Source organism: Pholcus phalangioides, unplaced genomic scaffold (genome assembly GCF_987345545.1).
Source record: "Pholcus phalangioides strain wild (caught in Gottingen) unplaced genomic scaffold, Ppha-v1.0 ptg000008l_1, whole genome shotgun sequence".
NCBI classification, from domain to species: Eukaryota; Metazoa; Arthropoda; class Arachnida; order Araneae; family Pholcidae; genus Pholcus; species Pholcus phalangioides.
The window spans coordinates 37,380,807-37,401,502 of NW_028301601.1; the positions used below are offsets into that span (position 1 = coordinate 37,380,807).

Sequence of the window (20,696 nt, forward strand, 5' to 3'; positions counted from 1 at the left end):
TTATTTATACAGAATTTTTTTTTTTTTTCAAGGAGATTTGTTTTTAACTGAAGGTATTAAGAAATCACGCTTTGAGTGTTGTTTCACCCATTTCGTTTATTTTTTAATGGAATTTCATTCAGAAATCTTGGTAATCCTCTTGTCGCAAGCGGATTCTAGTCAGTTGGAGCCCCGCGCGCAAGAGAAAGCGTTGGCCCCTTAAATTATAAAAAAAGTGCAAAGTTTGGGTTTTTCGGGGCATCGGGGGTGCTCCCGCCGTTAAGTCCGCCTCTGTAACTTGTAAGAAGTCCACTAACTTCCCTTGCGGGGATTGAAACCCATGTCCTCTCACATGAACGGTTGAATGTCATTTCTTTCCTAAATTCATCTTCGCATCAGCCAGCTGTTGAAATCTTCGTATGGATAGTGGAAAATGACATCGGCCTTAAATAAGTTAACATCAGGTAGCAGCACAGCCGGACTTTGTCAGGTACGAAGGTTGTAACTACACCAGGCCGCTGAATTTTAGGAGCCACAAAACGGAATAAAATACTTTGATTAAATTGAGTCATATTTTGATTTATTAACAAAGCAATAGCTTAAAATTCTGTTCAAGAGAGGGAACCCACTGGTTTTTCGGGTTTTGTAAGAGCCCTCATCCTCCCCATTTCGAAGCCAGGGCCTAAACATTCTCGATGGCAAAAATGAAACGGACCACTTCAAAAACGCACCAAACACTACTACTGGCCTGTATCTCATTTGTTTGGGTCCTGGGAAAATATTGTTCCGGATAATTTTTGTCCTTGAAATAAGCAGAGGAGATGGAAACACTTTGCAGGACGTTACAAATTTATTTACAGAACAGCAATTTTTACATGTGTTTACAAGCAGAGATATACGTTAACCAGATCAGAGTCCTCTTCTTAAGCCTCAAATCCAACAACTCTATCCATTTTTATAGAAACGACGAAAATTCTAGAATTCTGGCATAGTTCTGGTTTTGTGCGCCACCGTCTGGAGACTTTCTAGATAACTCCAGAACACTGAGCCATAAGTAAATCTATAAGTAAACTTATAGCTCAGTGATCCAGAAGCTTCGAGCATATCTTGACATTTCCGGTTTGGCAATAGGAGATTATTGTTTCTAGAGGTTCTTCAGAAATCACGCGACATTATTTTTCGTAACATTGCCCCTCTTTAAAATTGTTCGTCCCGACAATTCAGTCATCAAGTCGGTGGGTAGCACTTAGCCACTCACTGTGATAAGGAACCAGTTTGTTCAGAAGGACCACTTTGCATTTTGTCGATGGAGTCTTTTGAATCCGAATTACCACATTATTCAGTTTCTTCACGACTCTGTAGGGTCCTTCCCAAGATGTCTGGAGTTTCGGACAAAGTCCTTTCCGGAGCTTCGGGTTCCAGAGCCAGACGATGTCTTTTTCCTTGAAGTCATGAGATGTGGCCCACGCATCGTAGCGGTTCTTCATCTTCTCGGAGCAGATGTTTATCCGATCTTTGGCGATTCGACCGTCTCGTCCTACGATAGCGATAATTCAGCACTCTTGTGCGCGGTTCTCGGTAACGGTCCCAAGACGTCCATGGTAATTATTCCCTCCAACGGCGCTTCAACGTTGCGGGCCCAGGTGCGCTTCGGAGGATTTGTGCGGGCGGCGCAATTCTTGCACCACTCTTCCACATCGGTCCTGGATTTGTCCCAACAGAATCGTTCACGGACCTTCTGGAAAGTCTTAATCATGCCGAAATGTCCACTGCTCGGGCATTCGTGCAATTCTTTTAACACTTTTTTCACACGACTCCTTGGCAGGACGAGTTGCCACCGGAATGTCTTCCCATCCTCCGACTCCCATTTGCGCTACAGCATGCCATCTCTCATCTCCAGGGAGTCCCATAGCGCCCAGTACCTTTTGGTCGTCGGACTGGAAGAGGCGACGTATTGCCACGCTTGTTTATTCCCGGTGGATTCTTTCAAGTCCATTATTGGTCGTATGTCGGGATCTTCCTTCGTATGTCGGGTCGTCACTCGAGACGTGAGATGTTATCCATCTCACTACAGGGTTCGCCGGCCCGTACTTTTCTTCAGCCTTAACGCAAAGAGGACTCGATCTTCTTTTTTGGGCGTCGGCATTTTTATGCGCTTTTTCTTTTCGAGGCTGGATCTTCCTCTTCATGTCACCGGGGATAAACCCTTTTACCGCTTCCGGAATGGCCATTACTTTCTGTGGAAGAAATTCGTCACAACCACATCCAAGAAGGGCGATGTTTTCTCCCTTAGCGTGTGCAGCTGGCCATTTCCGATGTCCAAGAAAAATTCATGTTTTTTCAGGACATCCAGTCCGGTGATACACGGGCCTTTTATGTCAGCCACGAAGATGGTGTGTCGATAAGTGACAGTGGCGAATTTCACTAAGACTTCCACTTTTCCTCGCACAATCATTCTCTCTCCGGGGACTGTCTGCAGCGTCAACGGTAGTGGTACGTAGAGAAGTCGTTGCTGGAAATTTTGAACCAGGTCCGTCCTGACGATGCTCACGTTAGCTCCGGTGTCGATTACCATTCTACATGGGAGTCCATCAATTTCACCTCCCAGGTAGAGTCCATGGTCTCCACCATGCAGCTTTTTTTCTTTTTTTTTCAAACCGAGCACAACTCAGGTGTATCGCCATAGGCAATTTACTACCTAGTGAGTTGTGCCGGAATTGTAAGTGTATGTACCTAACAGTCTGAGGGCGTATCTAGTGTTGTGTATGTTTTTTTAGTGCTGCCCGAAGTGAAGTGAGTGATGTGTAGTGATTGAATATTTGTACTGTTTTTAGGCCTGTTGCTCTCTGTGGCGAGACGGGGAGATCGGCTCGCATTTACGCCTCGAAGTTGGGAACTACAGAAAACCAACTTCAGTCGACCACCACAGTGGCGACGGTGGGGCTCGAACCCGCGCGATGCGAGTCCGTCATTATGACCACTCGACCACCACAGCGGCAACCACCACGCAGCTGTGAAACGTAGTACACTCGGCATGGCGCATCTCTGCGCTCTACCGGCAGCCGCGACTGAGCATGCGCTCCGCAAGTGGCCTTTTTCAGGGCTTTTCCATTACACCCGTGACTTGTCTTTCCAGGTCCCACGATCGTTGGTGGCACTCTTCAGAAGATCTTTCAGCTCTCTAATGATGTTCGCCGTAGAATCCTCAACAACAGCACAGCTGACCATTCGTCTGTCTCTCCTTGAAACTTGATGGGCTGCTTCGAACTTCATAGTGCAGACCAGGGCACTCTTCACGTCCTTGTATTCTCCCAGAAGCAACGCCTGTTGGATGTCGGGGTCCTTGAAAGAGTCGACGTAGCACTGCAGCGGGCAATCGAGATACGCCAACTGCGAGAGCCTCTCGATGGCCATGGCCAGTTCTTCGTAGCTTCCAGTTCTTTGTTCCTTCGTAGCTTCCCCTTCACAGCAAAGTTAACCTGAAACGGGCTATAGAGGGGCATCGGAAGTGTTTCGAACCTGTGGGTGCTCCAAACTAATCAAGCTTAAGGGCAGGCTATCTAAACATCTCTAGAAGGACCGTTTTCCATCTGCATTTCCCTACTGCACAGCAGGGCCGTAATGTACCTTCTCAGGGCTCCGGCAGACATTTCCTTAGGGTGGCCCTTAAACAAGAAACACAAAATAGTTGTAAATTTTTTGTGAGTTTCCTATTTGGCTCGGGGCCCCGGTTGCCTCAGCCAAATTACGGCCTTGCTACATGGTATAGCGCAAAGCGCTTGAAGAGAGCTCAAGCTCTCTGCAAGCGCTTTGGTATAGCGATGATTTGACAAGCAGTGCTGTCTTAACGCATGGGCCCACCATGGGCTGTGTCGCCTCGAGTGTATTGAATACTCAAGAAAACAAGATCTGGTACCTCTAGTCAGTTAGAGGGCCTCAGAAAAATCGCTTTGCCTGGGGGGGGGGGGGCAGCAGGGACGGACTTGAATATTTTGCGGCCCAGTGCGAAGAAAACTTTGCGGCCCTCTGAACAGGGTTTTCTCAATACCCAAGGTGTGTGGTTCAGTAGTAGTAGTGGTGAGTGTGTGGTTCAGTAGTAGAGTGGTAGTTGGGCACTAGAGATTGTCCGTGGGCACTAAAGATGGGACGGCTGCTATTAGGTATTCGATCCTTTTGCCGAATATTCGGTTCTGCCGAATAATGCGGCCGAATATCTGTGTATATCTGATCTGGTATTCGGCCGAATATCTGTGTTAATCTAAGTACATCCAACTAATTTAAAAAAATTATGTTAATTGAAATTTTTTCTCATAAATTAAAAATTTACTGATTGTATTTTATTTTTTGTGGTGTATATCCTTTCTTGTGAAAAGGGTTATGTTAGAGGGCATTTCTAGGACAGGGAAAACTTGAAACTGACAATAGAATCCTATTGCAATAAAAGGTAAATGTAAGCATGAATTACACAAGTTAAATGAATCATACACTAACTACAACTACTGAACCACACACCCCCAAAGCAGAATATACCGAAATCTGCGACGTATATCGCAGAACAATCAGTGCTACTGCAGAACAATTCGAAGAATTTTAAGAACAATGTACAAAACACGATTATGGGGAACTGCAGAACATCCTGCTTTGGGGCCACACACTGACTACTACTACTGAACCATACATGCACCTCATCCACATTCCTCTGTAAAATTTCTTACGAAGTGGCACATATTGGGATATGCTCCCCGTTTTTGAAATTCCCCTTCATCCATAGAAAATTAAAAGTACTATTAAACCACAGATGCGCCTCGTGCACATTACTTTGCGGAAATTATAACAAATTGGTACATGTTGGAATGTGCGTGTACGTGTTTGTGAACCTGATGTGAAGTTTGTTACTGTGTAATGCTTGTGATGTGTAATGCTGACATCTGCCATCAATTTTTTCTAACTACGAGTGAAGTGCAATGATTGAATAACTGCACCGTTGTAGGCCTGTTGCTCTCTGTGGCCTAACTTTCTAAAGGGGGACAGAGGCGGATTTGACGGGTGAGCACACCGGGCGCTCCCAGGGCCAAATAATTTAGGGGGCCCAATATTTAATTTAGCGCCCGGGGCCTCCGAAAAACCCAAACCTTACGGCCTCAACCGACTTTAAACCCCCTCTGGAGCTACTGAAAGAGGCAAGAGGGGGCAAAGAACGTCTACAGAACAAAAATAAGAAAATAAGCCGTAATTTTTATGACGCATTACTGGTTGAAAGTAAATAATAGTTGGGATTTTCTTAGATGTAAAATTGATAACAAGTGTTAAAAAAATTGATTCCATAAGTAGTATTGAAATAAAATGTATATAGTCAAATTTGATTGACAGTGGCAATAAAAATCTTTCAATTACCAATTTTTTTAATATTTATTTAAATAAATTGCACAATTAAAATTCATTATCAATCATTTTAAATTACCAATAATTCTGTTTTCAATTGTGATGAATTTTGAGGAAATTGATATTCGGCTGCCGAATATTCTGTATTCGGCCAAATCACTACTCGTCCCATCCCTAATGGGTACCTTGTTGCTCACCAGGTTCACGTTGGCGCTCGAGAATGCCTGTCAAACTACTATTTCATGGTCATAAAACCATTCGGCCATAAATATGGGCAATGGTGTTCACTGCCCAGAGAAAAGAAAAATGCAAGTGTGCCTCCAGGCACTTGGAAGTCTCCTCCCATCTCCCCCATGACTGGAATACCGATTATCTACCCTGGGCCACAATTGGATATCGGTATCTTTCAGCCAGGGTAGGCATGCGTCATGTCTCCTTCATGCAATTTTGAATAATAAGTAGTTAAAAAGAAAAATTCAGGGTCACCCCTGGTCCAGCTCCCAGGGCACCAGATCCACCTGCACCACCTTTCTTCGCTTGTGGAGAAGGGGAGGCTGCCGAAACCCCAAGCCAGGTGGTTCAATGTTTGAATGATAGAGGTTCGCTACCTAGGACAGAATTTTAAATTTCATTTGCTTTGTTAAGAAGTTGAAATAAAAATGTATTCAAAATACACTGCTCAAAACAATTAGGGGAGCAAGCAAAAAAGTGAAGAAAACCGTGCGAGACAGCCACGTATTGGCATACAATGGATAATAAGTAGTTAAAAAGAAAAATTCAGGGTCACCCCTGGTCCAGCTCCACGCGTATCAATGCGCAATACAGAAAAAAGACGTAAAAAAATTTGGAATTAAGCTTTAATTCTTTGAAAATATGGAAAAAACCTGAAAAGATGATTTAGGGCAACAATTTGGTTACATGTAAACGATAAAAAAAAGTACTGTTTAGACATGATGCATGAGTTTTAATAGGGCGTGTGGTCTCCTCGAACAGCTAAGACTGCTGCACACCTGTTTGCCATAGATGCGATGAGGTTATCGATCAGACTTTGGGGAATACTGTCCCACTCCTCAAGAAGTGCAATCTGCAAGTCTCGGACAGTAACAGGCAGCCTTGGTCGCGCAGCAATGCGTCGTCCGAGCATGTTTGGATTCAGGCCAGGAGAGCACGCTGACCATTCCATACGCTGTATTGTTTCAGCTTCAAGCATGTTCTCCACCAGACGAGCTCTATGCGGTCGGGCATTATCATCCTGGAAAATAAAAGAATCTCCAATGGCTCCAACGTAAGGGATGACATGAGGTCGCAGTATCTCGTTTGCATACCTTCGGGCCGTCAAAGTGCCATTCCGAATGATATGCAGGTCCGTACGTCCGTCTATGCTGATTCCACCCCATACCATCCAACCAGCTCGTCTGTATTGTGACCTTTCACGAACGAATGCGGAGTTATTTCGAGTGCCCCTGTCCCTCTATACCAGAACGCGTCGGGTGTCACACTCCAGACTGAATCGGGACTCGTCTGTAAACAGCACTTGGCTCCAATCATGTTGCTCCCAATCTCGATGTTCAGCAGCCCATCTTCTTCGGGCCGCACGGTGGCGTGGGGTCAACGGAATGCAGACCATTGGCCTACGTGCACAGAGCCCTCCCTCATGAAGCCGATTACGTACTGTTTGGCTGGACACCCTTCGTCCTGTTGCCAAGAGCAACCGTCTTTGCAGCTGCGTAGCATTATCTGTTCTGTTTCGACGGGCTGTTAACCGTATATACCGGTCATCAGTTGCTGTAGTGGCGCGTGGCCGATCTTGCCCTGGTCGACGTCTAACATTTCCTGTTTCTTGGAATCGATTCCACAGCCTTGCAACAACAACACTTCTGGCGACTCCAACAGCGTCCGCGACACTACGTTGTGTTTGCCCGGATTCCAGTCTGCCTATAACACGCCATGCCATGGATTCCGGTAAATCACGTTGTTGAGACATCCTCAAGTCACCTTGTCTCAAAAAAAAAAAATACTGCGCAATCGAATTTCACAGTTACGGCAGTAAAACAGACGTTTCTGCAACATCCCGATTTCTGCCCTTATCTCCTTTTTCTGGTTTTTGACTTTGATTTGCATATGAAGTTTTCTTCTTCCGTTTCCTGCTAGGCTTTAAATTATGGATGATTCATTTTATGTTACTTATCGGTATACATCTTTGCGTAATTTTGTTAAAACCATGAGCAGTGTAGTATACTTATTCCCTTTTTTTTGCGGCCACAAGACATAAACGGCCCGCTGCACACTTTACACCTGCTCAAATTCGATCCTGGGGACCAGGACATAAGCACCGGAACTTAGGCGATGAAGATATTTGAGCCCCCCCCCCCCCCCAATAATTTAGGGAAAAACAATGCAATCTACCCTGCCCTCTTCTGTGCACGTGCCCAAGTCCCGTATATACGGGATGACCACCAACTTTCAGCCCTCTCAATGTTTTCTTCATGTCGGCGCCTCTGGACCAGGATGGTCTTTAGACGGACTTGCCAGGGCCATAAGTTAAGTTAAATTCAGCTAAGTTCCATTCCCGGCCCGTAACTAAGCTGGGGCAACCAGCGCACTGCCTGAGGGCACCGAGCCGAATGGGAGGGGGCCACGATGACGATGATGCCAATTCATATATACATTAGATCAGTCAACTCCACCTTTGACTCTGGGGGTGCAATGCCCCCCCCCCTCCCACGGCCTCACAAAAAAATCTATACCTATTTTGCATTTTTGTAACCTTTTCGGGGGGTGCCCAAGGATGGCACCACGCCGTGGCCCCGAGAAGGCAGTTACGGCCCTGCTTCCCCCCCCACCCACCCACCCAACACCATGCCTGCATGCTTGGTCTGTGTCAAAACATCACTTCCCCGGGAGAGCGTGTGATTCGGTAGAGATCCACCCCTTTCTCAAAATCGACGTAGAACATCTTCCAGTGGCGTAATAAATTTTTTCCAAAAAAAAAAGAAGAAGAAATTTTATTACGCAGAGCTCATATCTCCCGCCCGCCCCCGCGCATTTCCTTTGAATTTCCCGACACGGCTTTCGATAGTGAGCGAGAAATTGGAGATCAAATCCTTGTGCCCATAATAATTCCAACTCGCTCAAAAATTCCAGAAATCGGCAGTTAGAAAAAGGGTTAGTGGCTCGTCACAGGACGACAATAAAAGAGAGAGGAAAAAAAAAAGCCAAAACGGTGATAAACAAATAAATGTTACGGTCCACGGAAAATCAGTGACAATCGCGCATCGGAAAATGCTTATTGGCGACGTCGCGACGGCGCCAAGACGCTGGCGGCATGCACGCAGTAGCAGCAGCAAGAAATCGGGCAGGCAGCAAGCAACCCAGCCAGCAGAGCTGAACGTGCTGCCGCGAAGTGAACTAAAGCGACGCTGAATAACAGTGTGGGGTGTGTTGTTGTTTTTAATTTCTACCGTAAGTACTCGTATTGTGTTTTGAAACTGTGGATAAGAAAATAAAGAAGTTGTTTCGGGATCGCATCTGTTTCAGGATCGTTTCGTAAGTCTTTTTTATATCTCTCTTTAATATCCGCGTATTACGATTTCCATATTCTGTTTACCTGGTCTGCGTGTGTGTCCCCGAGGGCGAGATAAAACGCCATATTTGTACGTGGATACGAAAAATTTTCGTTATAGCCGAGCATCCGTGAGGTGGGCAACGCCTAAAAAATGCTCGGAAACGCCACAATTTGTTCGCCTTTCTTTCTCAATTTTTAAGGATTTTCCTCGATTTATATGCGTGTGGGTGTGTATTTTTCAGCCTTCTATGGATCGATCGTATAAATTGATGGTGGGGATTTTTTCTCTCGACCCGGGGATACATGCGGGAAAAATCGCGCCGTTGACCCGGCCACACCCCCCTATCTGTGCCCGATTTGTTTACGCTTCAAATCTGGTAGTAGTAGCAGCGTGCGTTTGTTAAGTAAGCTCTTTTACCTTGGTAGTTTGACTCCGGGCCGTCTTAAGAGCATGCCCCCCCACCCCCGTACCTGTTAGAAATAACTCTCTACCAATTCACATACTTGCCTTGAAAAATTGTTCGTAGATCTATTTTTCATGAGGCCCGTGGGCCTTGGGTTGAGATGGCACCGAATTGACTGAAGTATTGATGATGCATATTAGCATGCCCCCCCCCCCCCCACATTGTGGATTTGGTCCTATAACAAGGTCTTCCATGGCCATGATTTTTAATGCTCCCCACCTAATGTAAATTTATATAACGCTCTCCAGGTCTTGAACCATTTCAGCTTCTTCCTTAGGATTATGTTGTTATAATTGTGGAAGGAATCAAAATTGGCTGAGCTAAGCTGTTCTGTAAACACGGCATATTTTTGCATGGACCCCAAATTAGAATGTTCTGCAACGAGCCCTCGGATGATTGGGAATGTTCTGTGGTAAAAATTTCCATAATAGTTTTCTACCCTTTTCTTAAAAAACCTTCAAGTTTCTTTTGCAGCGGCACTGATTGTTCTGCAACATACATCGCAGAGTTGTTCAACATACAAGCATATTCTGCTTTGAGGTGCATGGGCAAGAGCGACATTTGCTCAGGGGCACCAAAATTTAAGCAAAAAAAATTCAAGACCAATCAAAGATATTTAACCCCAATCACAAGGTGGGGGCAAGAACCCTAATTCTTGCCTCACCCAGGCACTCGTAATGGAGGGAAGAGTTATCAGTTACAAGAAATTTGACTAGGAAGAAAAATATGCATGGGGTGGAGGAAGGAAGGTGGGGCAGAAGGAGGGAAAGAAAAAGGGAAAACGGACTAATCAGCACAGATAGCAAAAATCAGCAGATTTGAGGTATGCACAAGTTCCGCATTTCGTTGAGTGGATTCTTTTCCTATTTCATCTTGCTTCTTGAGTATGTGCAGTGTAGAACAAAACAATGTTATGTTTTCATCACTATACACTTCTGTACCAATTGATCGCTACACTATATGAGCAGTGCCGTCTTAATGCATGGGCCCACCCAGACACAGCCTGGGGCCTCAGGAGAAGAGGGACCGCACAAAAATGAGATCCAGTTGAAATTTTCAAGAATTTGCGAGGTAGGGCCTCAGGAAAACCAATTGGCCCGGGGGACCATGATGCTCTTAAGACGGCCCTATATATGAACAGCCTTAAAGCAGCTGTTTAAAGAGATTTTACCAGTACAAGTTCACCAGCATCTGAGTCTTTCAGTAACAGATAGCAAGATGCTCGTCTTCCACTGTGAAGGTTACCGCCAGGGACCACAGGTTTGATCCGGGGGGAAGAACATAGAAAACAAGTTATTTTCTCTTACTGAGGATGAAATGAGAGAGAGAGACACTACCGATAGATGGCACCTTTATTTTCCACCTAACTCCATCAATAGGAAATTGTTGTATGGTATATGCTGGAGTTGGTGTGCGTTAAGACTCAATTACATTGGGCGAGTTTACTTGCTACTTATTTGCAGTTTTAATCGCGGCTACTATAGTCGCCCTGTGTAATAACGTTATCAAGTAAACTCGCCATATGCTCTGCTAGTTCAAGAAAAGTTATAGGGTAGGCTAATTTTCTCACTACTCACCAGTGTTTTTGTTATCTCTCGGGTGCAATGTGGGTGTGGCTACTTTTTTCCTCTTTCTTTGGCTTGCAACAAAAAAGAAACAACAATACGGAAAAAGAAATGGAAAAAATTAGTTGTTCACTCATCTAGTGAGCGGTTTTACTATTCTTGTGTAATTGAAATTTGCTGCGCTAATTGAAACCGGTTTGCTCACCAACTACTTTACTCGCTGGAAAATAGCTTGTAAACTCGCCCAGTGTAATTGAGCCTTTAAAGTATGTCACCAGAACCAATCATATATATGTCGGCAAAAATATGTCTGGTTATGACATACCATATGGATGTGGTACCACTGTCCACCATTTTCCTACCATTGTAGATGGTGCTTAGTGGAATCACAGATAATGTTATCATATGGATATTGTTATCGCTTTAACAAAGTATGTGATGGACTATATCATAACATGGGGAAAAAACTAAAAACTATTCGTTATCAGAATTTCGGTTCATATTGTAAATTGTGCATTTTAGATTTTTTTGTTTGTGCATTTTTAGGCTAAAGTGGAACCACACATACTCCCCCCCCCCCAAAGCAGAATGTGCCAAAATCTGCGCCGTGCGTCGCAGAACAATTAGCGCTGCTGCAGAACAAATCGGAAGAATTTTAAGAAAAAGTGCAAAAAACACTATTACATATATGGGGATTTTTACTGCAGAACATTTCCAGTCAGCCAAGGGCTAGTCGCAGAACAGTGCTAAACATTCCGCTTTGGGCCCCCGCCCCCCCCCCTATTAGTTATCATTATCTATCTGCAAGACCATGTTGGAGGTCAGAAGGTGGTGTACCTTACGTAAAAGGTATTCCTACATATGTCTCTGAAAAATACGCTTTTGCAATGGCTTATACCTATGATGGAGACAAATGTAATGTAAAAAAAATCATTTTCTTCAGTTCTTGGTCAGTTTCATTCAGTTGACCAGATTCACACTTACTGGGCTGAAAGACTATCTCGAGTTTTGTGGAACATACTGTACATTAAAAAAATAATTAATTCGTAAAACACATTAGACAGTCCCATTCAAACTCTTCATAATGGCTAAATAATAATAAACACAGAATTTTAGCTCAGCAAAAGTATTCAATTTTAAAGCAATACAAAAAAAATTTAACATTTCGCAACCAGTCATTTGAAAATAAGAGTTGTTCTGTTTTCATACGTCCTATTCACCCGAACAAGACTTTGGGTCATTGTATTTATTCATTTTGGATTTATTTCAGTTATAGTTATCAATCAGTTATTGTTGTCAGAAACCCAGAGTTCTTATGTGATCACATTGAGTAGCATGCAATGTATATTAGTAGGAAAACTATTCATCTATTCCTGAAGTCCTTGTGAAACAGTCTTTTTAACAACCCTGGTTAGATTTGTATGAAGAATTTCCATGGGATGTAATCTTTTCCTGCATAAATTTTATGGTAACAGTTGAATGTAACATAAGTGGCTTTGAAAGAGTTTTCTACTCTGGATAGTTTTAGACGTATTTTAAGCTGAAAATATTCTGTTGCTTATGCTTATTTAAATTTTAAAAAAATTTAGTTAAATACACTAAAACCCCTTTTACGCAAGATTTCATGTCCACGATTCAATTTTCACACCTTTGAAGAACAATATTTATAAAGAATATGATTATTGAAAATTTACTTTTGGTGTGCATAATGTGTTAATATCCATTGCGTTACATGTATGACATTTTCCTTGTATAATCCAAGTCAGTTTGTAACCAGCAACTTAATTGAGATAACGGTGGATTTTTTAATTTTGATTTTTTTTTATCTGATACACATCTTGTTTTAGACAATTTATGATCACACATAAGCTATGAAATTATTTTCAAGATGAAAATGTGTTTAAATAAGTTCTTTTGTAAACAATACAATGGCTATAGCTAGGGCAGTGCATCTTACAAATGAGTACCATTGTAAAATGTAAGAAATATTTAAGAAATGACCATTGTAGATGGAGCCACCTGGTTAAGCTTGCCATCTTACCAGTTTAGCCCAAAAATCAAAAAATCAATTCGTAGATATGGTTGAGGTTCATAAGATAAGCCCCCCCCCCCAAAAAAAAACAAAAAAAAAAAAAAACATTACCAATATTTTCAAAATATCCCATCTTAACTATATTTTTATGATGCATATTTTTAAGATACCATAACATAGGGTTTGAAAAATCTGAGTTGCAATGTTCCTATGGTGACTGAAATTTCCTACATTTTTTCCTGCAAATCTAAGGACAATTTGAAATTTTTGGAATTGACATCATTATTAAGTCCTGAGAAAATTAATTTTTGACCAGTCTTTTGAAAAAGAAAAAAACTTACTAATATGCTGGGCTTCTAAGCAATTTGGCTGGTGCCTAAATACTTTTTCAATTTGTCAAGCCTTGCTCAAACTCCATCTTCATGATATTTTCCTCAACACTCGTAACAATAGTTTCAAGGTAACCTGAATACTCTCAATCAATATTTTGTGTAAAATCCTGTGTATCTTGTGCTATGGTGATATCAGCTTATCAGGGAATTTCCATCATTAAGAAGAAAATGTTTCTCGACAAAGCATGGAAGTAAACTTAGTATGTTTCCTTTTATTAAACCAATATGAAATTACACTTGTATATATTTTGATTTGGTTTTTTTGACTTTATGTTGGCCATCTTGTACATGTTTGTTGAAGAAATCAAAATAAGTGATAGGCTAATAGTGCACCATTAGATAGAGATCCAGCTGCTCTAGGTTATTATAAATATGTAAATGAATTAAGGTTATTTTGACAGCAAACAATTTTTTTAAATTTAAAGAAGTGGCCTATTTTGTTTTAAACAGCCTGAAAGAGTCCTGAAGAAAATGTAATTTTTTATGAGGTCATCGTGTCAATTGTGGGGAATTCAAAATCAGATGACTGTCATTATTATACAATGCAATACAAATACAACACCACAACAGGCAAATTGCCCAACGAGGTGGCTGACTTAAGAACATCATGGATCCCCGAGCCCTTCTTTACCCTACCTACTACTGCTACACCACACATGCACCCCGCCCACAACCCTCCGCGGAACCCCCAACGAATCGGTACATGCGGGAATGTGCGTGTAGTGAAACATGACGTGAAGTTTTTTTGTTTCTCTGTAATGCTTGTTATGTGTAGTGCTGCCATCTGCCACCAGTTTTTCAAACTACGAGTGAAGTGTTATGATTGAATGATTTTTCGTTGTAGGACTGTTGCTCTCTGTGGCGAGACATTTTAACGGGGAGATCGGCTCGCATTTGCGCCTTGAAGTTGGGAACCACAGAAAACCAGCTTCAGCCGACCACAACTGTGGGGTTCGAACCCGGATCCTCGCATCGCGAGTCCGTCACTATAACCACTCGACCACCACAGCGGCAAACCCAGTAATTGTGAGGTAACCCAGTAATTACCCATATATACTTTCTCCTTCCCTTTGTTTATAAATACTAGTATCCCTACAGTAAACATTTCATGTATATCTTCATTTGCCTTGTTTAATTTATTGTTCAAGTAATATACTCAATTTATGTAGTTATTTTATCCTCTTTTCTCCTTGGAAACGTCAGAGCACCTCATCAGAACATCACATCATTTCTTCTGTTTCAGAGACTCTTAAAACCGTTGAGTACCTTAAAATAAATGCCAGAGATTTCTCTCATTCATTCGTTAAATGATCCTCTTCTTGCTGTTCATCTGGGCCCTTCTTGCAGTGTTTATCAGTCCTTCTGATCTCCTACACACAGAAAAGTTTTCCCCACAGCCACCGTAATGCAGCTCTAGAAATAATCTGTCATTACCCCATTAATCTGGGAAATGTTTTAAGAGAGATTTTTTTTCTTGCCTCCTCCTTTCTTCCCTAGGATGATTTGTTATAAGAATCTATTTAGAAAAATCCATCATATTTATCATGTCCATCTCCTGATAGTGCTGAGTAAGTGCTGAGGAACCTATCTTTACGAAGATCTCGTTTTATGCTGTAAGTTTTGCTCAGAAGATCGATGGGTATCCGTGTACAGTAGAATCTCGATTTAACCAATCCTGATTTAACGATCTCCTCGATTTAAAGAATTTTTTTTTTTTATTATAACATACAAACATTTATACATGCATATACATAAACACATTCAACATACACTTTTGACCTCAAGGGACATACCTGTCCTTCCAGTAGGTCCCGGTGTTATATTTGTGATCATCTCAATTCGAACAAATGAAATTGTCGGTCCCATACGGTTCGTTAAATCGGAGTTTGACTGATGGGGCTACTATTTAACCGTATATGCACCTCGTTAACATTGCTGTGGGGGTTCGTTAACAAATCATCCTAGGGAAGAAAGGAGGAGGCAAGAAAAAAATCTGTTGGAACGTGTTTTGCGTATAAATATACGTAGTCCTAACGTATTTATGTTGTTCGTGTTATATAGGTGATGTCATCTGTCTCCCATATTTTAAAGTGGCAAGTTCCTGAATTTTCATGGGTCTCAGAACAAGTTATGTTTTGTGGTTCCCCCCTACCGGGCCCCCCAGGCTGCCATGGCGACTAAAAAATTGGTATTGGAGCCAAAAATTTTCTTTGTGTAGTTACTAAATTACAGGCTGATAGCGGCACAAAATGTTTGGAAATTTTTCTGCTAATGTGAAAGAGGATGCTCTCAAAGGTCAAAAGGAGCATTATTTTGGGCATTTTTCTTCGGATAAATATTTTTTTTGGCACCTAAAAAGTTGTTCTGGTGTCTAGATTTTTTGCGATTTTGTCCAGCCCTGAATTATGGCATTAAATTATGTAATGGAATTAAATTTTGAAAGCATGGAATTATTCCTAATCAACGAATTTCTAAAAGGTGTTTATTGCTACTATAAAGTGTGTTGGAAAAATCGGTTGTAAGAATTAAGGAATTTCTAATTTGCTGCATTGAAGAAGAATGTACGTGTTGAATTATAATGTCCATAATCTGCATGTTGTCATCGTACATCCCACACGCTATTTTTTGGTTGACTCGGTGCCGAAAACTGTCCCTTGAGCTAATTTCCTAATTCCAGAGCCGTTCGTCGCGGCTCACCACAGAAGAAGAGTATCGAGTTGTGGAAGTCGCCCACTCACCGAGAAGGAAGACAACTCGTAAGGATCGTCAAATTGCGGATGTTACTTGAATTCAAGGTCTTCGTTTTATTATGGGCAGTTTCGTATCTTTTTCTCTTGCGTCCATCCGATAGACAGTAAAATTGAATGATAACTGTTTGAAGAGGGTGGAAGAAAAAAAAGAAATCTCTGTCTGCATTGCGTCAGCGAAATATTCAATTATCCATCCCATAGACAGGATACGACCCAAGAAATTTCTTCATTTATGGTGCCAGAGTGAGTGACCCCCCCCCCCTTCAATCGATATTGCGTGCTGCCTTAATGAAAACGGCACGCGAGCTCATTTTCGTCGGGAAGTTCGTTCGGAAATATTTTGATTATGGTTATAGGAAATGAACGTAACTTTAATTGTCATGAATCTCTAAAACTAATAAATCCAGAGGATTATTAACTTCTTTTTTTTTTTCCATTTCGTCGCGAAACGGTGTGTATTTCCGTCGCTGATATGGATCAGCTGGGATACCTTTACATTAATCTTTTCGTATCATTTCTCTTTTCCTGCATTTATGAAAAAAGAAAAAAAAACTTCCATTTATATATATTTTTGCAGGAATAAATTTGGGGAAACATTACTTTCGAGATCAATTTTTTTTCTCAGCCCACAATACCTTAACGCCTTTGCTTACAAGCGAGTTGGCAAGAAATTCGGATGCTGCATATTTGACGAATCGGCAATAAATATAGTAGCATTGTCCTAACCTAACCGCACGTTAGAAAAAGGGAAGAAAAAAAAATGAAAAAGAGTAAGACGAGTATAATAGATAAGGTGATAAGAATGTAGGTACAAAGTTTCTTTTCACCCTCACCCTACCTGTTCTTTCACTCTTATAAGAAAGAAACGTATGGGGGGAAAATCACTATCAGGGTATACAAAATAACCAAAAGAAACATAAATTGGAAGGTTGCAACAAAGCTTCGGGAGGATCAGGAGAGAAAAAAGAAAACAAGTGAACTTGTTTGAATTCATTCCACTGGCGTTTGGTCGCAATATTACGTCTGATCGTAAAGTGATTAAGGGAAGGCACTTCGTGGATATTATTGCCGTGTTAAACACTGAAAGAAACTCCCTTTTTTTGAGGTATTGTGTGCTGATAAAAATCATCTGTCTACTGTTGCCACCCGATGGCCGTTTTCTGGAGGAGGCTGCCAAGTCTCTACATCAACGCGTCACGCTACTGTGCGGGTTATAAGAAAAGTACAGTCGTGTCTCTCGTGGTGAATTAGTTAACGTACTTGTTGGGAGCGCAAGAAGGCCGGTGGTTTGTTTCCCAGAGGGGACCAGTAGACTTTTTCCCCCGAGTTCACACCTCTTCAATAATATCCAGGAAATATCTTTTCTTGAGATTAGACCTTAATTTTAATGCACTGTTACTTAACCGCATGTTCCTCGTAAACATTCTTCTAAGGGATTTCTAACGAATTGGTGCATGCTGGAATGTGTGTCAGAGTTATGCGTGTTTCGTGTTCTAGTGGCGCTGCCATCTGTCTTCCACATTCAGATGCCAGAATTTTTGTGTTATGTAATTATCATTTTGTGATGAAGGCCCGCCTGCTCTCTGCAGAGAGACATCATCTAAAGGGAGGCCAGCTCGCATTCGTGCCTCGAAAGTTGGGAAAACCGCAGAAAACCAACTTCAGCCGCTCACCGATCTGCCCACCAACGAAGCTCATAATTATTTTTAAATTTTATGATTTCAAATTTGATGCACCAGTTTTGAAATCGTGAGTGAAATTGATTGATCGCTGGGCATGACTTTGACTGGAGGGGACACTGGGTAAAGCAAGTATTGGAGGGCTTCGACAGGGTTTGACAAATCAGGAAAAAATTCAAGTGCCTGAGAAATTTTTTTAGATGATTGCCAAGCAGGATTTTTTTCCTCGAGGAAAACAGTCCTAAAGAATGTTTTTTGAACTTTTCGGGACCTCGTGTCCTTTCTTATGTTGAGAAACATACTGCCATGAAATCAAAAAAATTTAGTTACTCCAATTCAACAATCGGGAAATTTAGGCGTCAGTATCGATTTTATAGTCGCCGTGGTGGCCTGGCGCCTGGGACTTGTTCCAACTGTGATTAAAAAACGTTTATTAGTGAATATGATGTCTGATTTCAGGACCCTATGTGGAAGTTACGCCTAGATTGATCGTCTTCTAATCAGATCGATGAATTCGTGGTTTTTACACGTGCTGAGGTATCAGAACCTTTTCCAAAACATCTTTTCTTTTCTCTTGATTCCAAATTAAAAGAGAACGTGTCTTGTGCCCTTCTTTTTTGTCTAGAGGAGATGGTGCGAGTCCTCTTTTTTTTTTTTTTTTTCTTATTGTGCTTGGCGTGTAGACAAATCGGCTTTTGATTATCTTTTACTGCCGGCGCGGGATGAGGATAAAGACTTCCCTTGTTATTTCCGCTATTTCGTTGGTGTGAGATGGAGATTTGTCTTCATCTCTTATTAAGCGCTCCCGTTATTTTATATGTAAGTGATTTGACTGCCCTATTTTCATTCTCCCCAAGCGTCTGTGTGTATGGCCCAGATATTTTATTGCTTGAGTTCTTTGAACGACCGACGGTATTCGTGTGTAAAATTAATTAGTAGGAACCCTTTCTATATAGCGTTTTTGCTGATTCTCTAGTTCAATATTTTATTCCTTCAAAAAAAAGAGATGTACGTGTTCTGCACGATTGCAATTTTACAAGCCAGGGATTGCTTACGCACTACATATCGAATGACTCATCAATGTAGCGGGCTATAGTTTGTGGTATACTGTAGGAGCATAACCTTGAAACCTGATATCTGCTTGTGTTCGCTCGATGATTGAAATTCGCACGGGCGGCACAAATTTGCATGACAAAAGTTTCGTATATATATAGATACACGTCCGAAATCAAAGACTGCAGCGGAACGAAGTTTGCTGTTTGAATTTTGAATAGCTGATAATATTATAACCGTTTAATAATTTATCTAATTCTAAATATACAGGGCATTTGTAATTAAAGTTCGCGCGTACTTGAGTAGTTTTACTCAAAAACTGCTTATCCGAATACAGCCAAATTTTCAGGATATTTTAATGAGAACATGAGGGGGGGGGAGAGAGATTTATGCAATAAAAAAATGTGCCTTTATTGCGTCCCCCCCCCCATTTTCCATATAACGTATATATCAAGTTTCAATGGAATACGTCCACCAGAGCGGGCGCAACAAAGGTCTGAGCAGTGTGAGTATACCGAATATACTCAGATCTATGTGACGCTCATTCTGGTGGACGTATTGCATTGAAAAACTTGGTGTATACGCTATATGGACCCTGGAAAAAATGTAAAAAAAAGTGGCACTTTTTCACCACCTCCTAAAAATATCATGGCCTCCCCCGCCCTGTCTTAATGAAGAGATTTTAGCAGGTGGTCGAAGAAGACCTGGGCCATGCTGGAAGCTGTGTATGTGTTGTTGGGGTGGGGGGGAATCACTAAACAGTACAGGTGGTCCGAGTAATCGGTTAATCAATCAATTGTTAATCGCAGTTACGTTTCAGTTGAGTTAATCGGCTCGATCACTCCGATTGAAATTCGATTCAAAATTTCCGTAAAAAGTTTGCATTACTTAATTTTTAAACGAAACCAATTAAATAAATTAATGTACCTATAGAACCTGCACATAATATTTTGGATAAGTGACGATATTTAAAAATATTTTAATCAATATTTTGATCAAATTTTTCTTCACGGAGGATTTCATTTTCAGAAGATAGGACAAACATTTATTTTCTCCACTATACCTTGAGATGGAAAGCGGGATGTGTCCGGTCCTTCAATATCTCCACTATGAACAGTAGCTTTTGTATTCTTTGAAGCATTAGATCCTCGCCCCACAAGTGCATCGAAAGTAGTTTGAAAAGAGTTATTAACCTAAAATATTCCATTTAAAAAAAAGGGCAAGATCCAAGTAAGGGAATTTCAGATTTTCACAAAATTTCTTCAACATATTAAATTTACTTCAAGTGGGCGACTTTAATCCCTTGATCTATTTATCTATATATATAAAATTGATTTTCTGTGTGTGTGTGTATGTTCTCTATACAAATCTACAATTTTAGATCGATCGTCGCCAAATTTTGCATATATACCAAATGGGACCCGACTTGAACGATAGGCTACTTTAAAATTTCGTCAGCCCAGGGCAAATGCCCCAAATGGGCAAAAAACTGTCCGGCAACAATGGTTTTGAGATCTCAACAATCACTTTCCGAACGTTTACTTTGGTTACCGTGGTTCCCTAGCGATGCGTTTCAGACGTGTATATGCCTTTACAACGGTTTGTCACTTCTTTAATCCTGTTAGTATATGTATAATAGTTTATGCCTTTATAATGGTTTGCCACAATTTTCAATATACTCTCAGTAATGAGGCTTTTTGAATAGACGTCATAATCATCATCAGCATCGCTTTGAGAGTCAGGAAAAGGGTGATCCTCATAGAAATCAGTGCTAAAAATTGTTGATTTTACTGTAGAAATGCGGAAATTAGTGGGATTTTCCGCCCCATCAATAA

The 20,696-nt window shown here is 41.4% G+C and overlaps 1 protein-coding gene across 10 annotated transcripts in view; it reads left to right on the forward strand.

Annotated features, from left to right (window-relative positions):
* Positions 1-8,703: 8,703 nt before the first annotated feature.
* The window catches only part of LOC149084240 (uncharacterized), a 114,245-nt gene continuing 102,252 nt past the window's right edge, over positions 8,704-20,696 (forward strand). For 5 of the 10 annotated variants that reach the window (XM_089234593.1, XM_089234589.1, XM_089234591.1 and 2 more), the window contains exon 1: positions 8,704-8,907. The gene's annotated coding sequence lies outside the window, so the exon portion shown is untranslated. Of the gene's footprint in view, positions 8,908-14,223; positions 14,411-20,696 lie in introns of all 10 variants that reach the window. The other 5 variants (XM_089234598.1, XM_089234594.1, XM_089234599.1 and 2 more) reach the window with 2 other exon arrangements.